Genomic DNA, 6,315 nt, shown 5'->3' with positions numbered 1-6,315 from the left:
AGTATTTCCACACTCAAAAATGCCCCAGGTTTAACTAAATCAGCTAAAAATCACTAGTTAAACTGCTGCAACTTTGTGTACAGAACAGGCTGCAAAGCAGTACAGATCCAGGTTAGGTCCACCACCTGGCAATGGACCTGATGATAGTTTAACATCCACTTCACACAGGTGTAAATAACTGCATGAGGTTCAGAGGGTGGTGTACTGAAAATGGCGTAAAAATTACATGCTGTCACTTTAATTTTCAGGGGGGTTCCTGCTCCTGCTTGCAGCTTAGGGGGCTCTACAGGGAAGCATGTGATCTGGGCTTGGCTGGCAAACAGACGCTGTCAGTCAGTTTGCAGCCAGCCAGCCTAGAGTAAGTGGATGGGGGGTTATGCCTTTTAGGGAGCAGCCCGCTCTCACTCTCTTTCTGGTTTGGGGTTCCTCTGTGTTATGGTTCTGAATGATAAGGCATAAAGTAATGTTACAACTGTGGAGACACACGTTCCTGCTCCTCTCTAGGGGTAGATCTGTGGGCGTGCTGATGTAGTAGTGTCAGGATACAGGCACACAGACACGGTTGTCCCACTGCTACTCACCTCATACCGCGTCTGTGGAGAGTGGCCTTTCAGAGGGGAATCCTGGACAGGAAGGCTGAAGTGACTGTACAAATGACGAGGGGCTCAAGTCTGTGGAGTTAAAGGTGTGGATGAACAAAAGTTCTGACCACAGACATACAGAGGTGCACTATACCACCACCAGTCTTCCTAATGTGCATTAATAACTCATGACCCTAGTTTCTAGCTATCTCCCTGACCCCCACCCCCAGTGCATAATGAATGTGGTGCACTCTGACCATTTTAGAATGTATCTCCTGTGATAATAATTCAATTTCTTCACTGGTCGGATGCTCCCCAATCAGCCTGAGATTGGTTTGTTGATTTGCAATGTCCCAGAAGTGTCTGAGGTGGCTATTTATGCGGGTGTGTGTGACTGAAAAGAAGGTTGGCCCTATAGTTTGTGTTGCAGGCTATGTTAAGACATGCGGCTCCCCTGTAATTGAGTTTCTCACTTCCCATTCATCCACAAGATGACCACATTGACCACCTAATGCTTGTGAACCCCTTCTGAAAACAGGGAGTTTCCTTCCCTTGTTTGTGACCCCCATCCCCGCACATATTGGGACACCAACTGAGCCAAGAGAATCAGACTACCAGAGAACCAAGGGACATATACAGAGATACAGCCCCTCCACCCAGAGGGCCATGGCTTCCTGTGGGCAGGTCTCCTAGAGGGTGGGGATGGTGATAACCCCTCATTGCTTTGATGGGATTATGGGGAGGACAATTTCGGTGAGGGAATATCCTCCGAGTGCAACGACTGTCTATTTATTGTGAGAGCGCTAAGCACATCTATCGCACCATTACAGACAAATGGCAGATAAGAAGTCATGCTTGGAGTCCAATCCTGGATTCCCAGTCCTCCCAAATCACCCAAATTGCAACAGGGAAACTAAAGATGTCCAGGGGCTGCCACGAATGCAGGATTGGGTCCCATCTCCCACCCTTCTTCTCTTCCTGCCATTCTCTCTCCAGTGTATGGAGATACAGTGTTTCAATCAGACAGGGTTTTTTTACACTATGCTTTCAGGCCTTTGATCCCTCCAGTTTGTTTGTTCTTCTCTTTGTGAATTTAATAGTCAAAGTATATGATAATTCATTGCCTGTTAATCCAATTTGGCTGCATTTAGATATTCCAGTTTAACTTCAAATGGGAGACATAACATAAAAAATAATATTCAGAAGAAACAAATGAGTGCTCTCCGTGAACCAGCTCTGAACTGTGGCTGGGTCAGAACTGGCACCATTGTTTGTTAAGATATCCCTTCTCTCTTCTGAGTGAAGCTGATGCGTGTGTCGGTCCAGGAGACTAAAAACCCGCTCTCCATGCACAGAACAGTTACACTCAGGAAAATTCATCCCAGGGCAGGGACCAAGAGAAGCTTTCACCTCCCCGTAACGTCGGGGCTTGCAGGGGCCAGGCCAGCCCCGGAAGGAGGTTAGAGCAGTTTGAAGGGTGCCCTAACTTGTGGCCCCTTCCATCGGGGGTGTTGTGCAAGAGAGAGTGGGGAAACACCCTGGCTAAGCCTCCTCCTTCCTCTGGCCCCTGTTGTGCAAGCCTAGGGGGCCGGCTGGGGCAGGGGATTTCCCTGGGAGAGACCATGGTATCTCTTGGCACCAGCATAGACTGAGCAAAGCGGGCACAGCACATGAGTGCACTGCCTCCAGGGCAGTCAGTGATACTGCAAGATTCATGCACTGCCCCACCAGTATGCCTCCAATATGGCCCAGAGGGGACTCAGGCTCCACAGCCCATTCTAGCCTTGGCCTCCACTTAGACTGTGAATGAAGGGGCCAGATGTGAGGGTGGTTTGCTGATGCACACAGCTGCCTCCCGGGAAACAAGCTGAATCCCACCATCTCGTTTCACATAAGCCACTATGCAGCCCTCAGATGGCAGCAGCTTCTAGTCACTAGCAGCCTGGGCAAGCCAAGGTGAAGGGTGCCATCCCATTAGCAGTCCCCTTTGTAGTTTTACCAGCACCAAAATGCTTTGTATAATTTTGATATATTTGGGACTGTAATTGAAAATATGAAAGAAATATAAAGATCTTAAAGTAAATATCAAATGTGTCTGCTTGTGGACCAGTAAGTCACAGCTGTGTTCCATACACATAGCATAGATCATGGCCCCATTAAAAGCTGTGTGGTAGATCCCCACCTAGTGAAAATCGGCATAGCTTCTCTGATTTCAGTGCTTTCACAGCAGCTGAGGATCTTGCCCTCGCTGTTAATATGGAAGGAGGCCTTGAGAAGAATAGAATTTAGTGCATTATTCAGGGCCAGCATCATTTCTGAAAAGGAATTCCTCCTTTATCAGTGGACTGCTATAAATCATCCTTTCTCGCCTCCATCAGCCAAAGCCCTTTTCTGGGTCTGTTATTTATGCAAAATTCAATACAAACATTTATTGTCTAAACACGCAGTGGCCTTAAGATGCTAAATTCTTTGGGGTATGCTGGAGGAGACACAGTGTACTGACAGCTGTCTAGCAGAGGGGAGATATCATAGCAGACATTTCAAATGGCTCTCAGCTGGCTGTAACCAGGAGCCTTGCAGCATGTGAAATGCACTGATGGGTTGGGACAGTTTTATTAAATCATGCTCTGATCCAATTCCCACTGAAGTAAATGCAAGTCCTTCCATGGAATCCAATGGGAATTGGACTGGGACCATACAGTGAAATTCACCCCAAGTAGAGGATCAACACAAGACCTTCACCCTTGTGTTGGCGCTCCACATGATGTGAATTTCACTTTCATACAATGTGCTAATGAGTTCAAGACCCACAACTAGAGCCAGGTTTCAGGTACCCAACTGGGAGCTCTATTGAAACCTGCCCATCAGCAAGCCAAGTGAATGATCACCACCACCAGTTACCAGTGCACTTGTGTTATATAGAGACAGACCTGGGATGTTCACAGCTCAGCGGCTTTGTTCTAGCTGGACATATCTGGAAAGGTCAGTAGCACTGAAGGGGTTAAGCTCAAACACGCTCCCACAGAATGTGTGTTTCCCACCGTGAGATTGCAGAAGGCGTTGTTCCCACTGGTTCTGCAGAGAAGGCAAACACTGGAAAGAATTTGCTAAAGCAAATCCCATGAAATCACCCGCCCTCAGGAACAGCGCTCCAAAAACCAAAGCAAGGTTTAAGCCGTCCTTAGCTCAGCTCTGCCCTCTGACGTGACGTGCGCTGGCATGTGCCTTGGGAAGATGAGCCACCAGCAGTAGCCAATTCCTGCACTAGGCAGCCTGCAGTGCCATGCAGCAGAGTGCCCTGGCATGTCACACTAATCAGTGAGCACCCAGCTGCCCCAATCCCAGCTGCTCCACGGCCCCTATAGCAGGCTCCCCAGGGCTGCAGCAAGGAAGTTGCTGCCAGTCCCCTCCCATTTAAACTACTGCTAGTTAAGGGTCATTGTGCCTGGCTCTCCCAAAGCCCCAAGAAGGTGCCTGTTTGCAGGTTGCCATCCCAGACCCCCTGCCTGTGGAGGGCTGGTGAGATCTTCCTATAGGACTAATCAATGCTGCTCCTACAATCATCCTGAGATGCTCCCCTCCCTCTCCACTCCCCCATGAAAGCGAGAGCCACGTCTGCATCATTCCCACCTCGGCTGGTCCAACAAGGGATGAGGCATTGCTGGTTTGGTGAATCACGCTGGAGTTGCTTGTGAAGCAGGGCAGAGCACTCACTGTCCAGAGAGCAATGTACTCACTTTAATATGCATGTTTTTATCACTCATTTTCATGAAAATCTGTGAGCAAAAGAATCATATCCTGGACTTTAAAGCCTCTGTGGCCTCGTCTAGATTTGCCTTTCCTGGGAAATTACTCACAGTCGCACCATCACCGGTGCAGCTCCACTGGTGATAGCAACACGGGGAGCACTAGTGTAATCAGGGCATGGGTTTCCTATGCTGGGATGCATTTAATTCTAAGGGCCCAGGGCTTTATGAGGTGCCTCCTATGGGCCCTCTGTACTATGGCAAATTTTACTCCATCAGTCCAAATCTGCTCAAGTTTAGCACAGATCAACACAGCTCTGTGGGGCCAGGTTTCCATGTGCTCAGCCCCTGCAGATGGGGTGAGGTTTTCAGAGGAACCTGGCTTCCCTATAGGCCCCTAAAAATGGGTCAGATTTTCAATGCCTGTCACTTCCATTGCTCTGCTCATGTTCACATTTCCTCTTCCTCCCACCCTCCTGTTTGTTTCTTTTATGCACTCACCGGGCCCTGCCTGACAGCTAGACTGGAGCAGAGGCTGTCTCCTTTGTTACTTGTCTGTACAGTGCTTGGCACAATGGGGACTTGATCCCCGATCGGGGGTCCTACGCACTCCTGTAGTACAAATAATAATAAGGAACAGATAAAAGTACTCGGCCCCAGCTGCTCCTATTGTGATTCTTATGGTCAGATTTTCACGTTCTCGGCACCAACGTGCATCCAACATGCTGAGCTCTTTGAAAATCTGGCTCCCAGAGCCCTGCTTTTCTTTTGGCATTACTCTCCTTAGCAGATTTCTAATGGAAATGAATAGCCTGCAGCATGTAATGATAAAAAGTAATCTGATACAATCTATCCTTATGGTAAAAGGTTATTACACAAATGCGGAACCTTGCCCCCCGTGCAAACAGCCATGCCAAGCCTGACTCACCATGGAAGTACTTAATGTGCGGTTAAAGTGGTGCAAATGATTTTGCGCAGGTCCTCCACAATGCAATGAATTCAGCCTCAACGGATCTTCATAACTAAAAACCCATCAAGGGCTCAACCCTGCATCCTTTGCTCTCTCACAACTCTCAGTGAAAGGACATTGGAGTTCTGAGTGTGCAAGGAATACAGGATCTGCAGTGAAGCAGAGATTTTTTTTCTACCACACATTGCAGTGTAGAGGGATTTTCTTCCTCTGTCCTGTAACAGGGCTGCCACTTACTGAGTGCCCCTTCATGGCCAGAGGTCCCCCTGCAGCACCCTGCCTCTCTTCTCCCTCTTCAGGATCCCTAATGAGCTCTACATAGTCTCTCTTATGAGTAGAGCCACCCTCCACTCAAGGCGGGTTTCATGACCACAATCAATCCCACATAGTCTCTAAGGTCTCAAAAATAAAGTTCCTCATTGCAACACCAGAGCTCACATTTATCTCTGGCTCTTCCTCCACCCACATGGAGTTCTCCTCCTGCCAGCATCTGTTCTTCACAGGGTCCCCACTCCTAGCCATTTCTAGCTTCTTTCTGCTACTGGCGCTTCTCCTGATCCAAGGGAAGTGGTTATCTATAAACTACCTTCCTCCAGACTGCACCTCTCGATTGGAAGAGAGGGAAGCCTTACCTCACCTCACACTTCAGGGCTCCTGATCTGTGCCTTAAAAGGATAGAGTGCTGGGTTTTTTCCCCATCCAACTACTAATTCCCTGGCACTACTTCCTATCTTTCGCTAAGACCATCCTCTGAGCCTTTGTTAATTTCATCTTCCTGGAATGAGGTGATCTGGCCCCCTCGATTATTAAAGGGCCAGTATAAACTGTTACATCACCCCAGTGTCAAATCTCATAATCTGGCAGTTTTTAAGGGATAAACCTAGAGGAACCTTCACTATTGTATCATACTGCTGCAACCTTCTCCATTGCTTTAAAGCTAAAGACAGCAAATATAAATCTGTTTTTAAACTATTATTCCCATCATCACCAACAGCCACTCCACTTCCTCACATGTTCC

The sequence above is a fragment of the Mauremys reevesii genome, linkage group 9, assembly GCF_016161935.1.
Source record: "Mauremys reevesii isolate NIE-2019 linkage group 9, ASM1616193v1, whole genome shotgun sequence".
NCBI classification, from domain to species: Eukaryota; Metazoa; Chordata; order Testudines; family Geoemydidae; genus Mauremys; species Mauremys reevesii.
The sequence above is the reverse complement of the archived record's forward strand: the minus strand, read 5'-3'. Positions refer to the sequence as shown.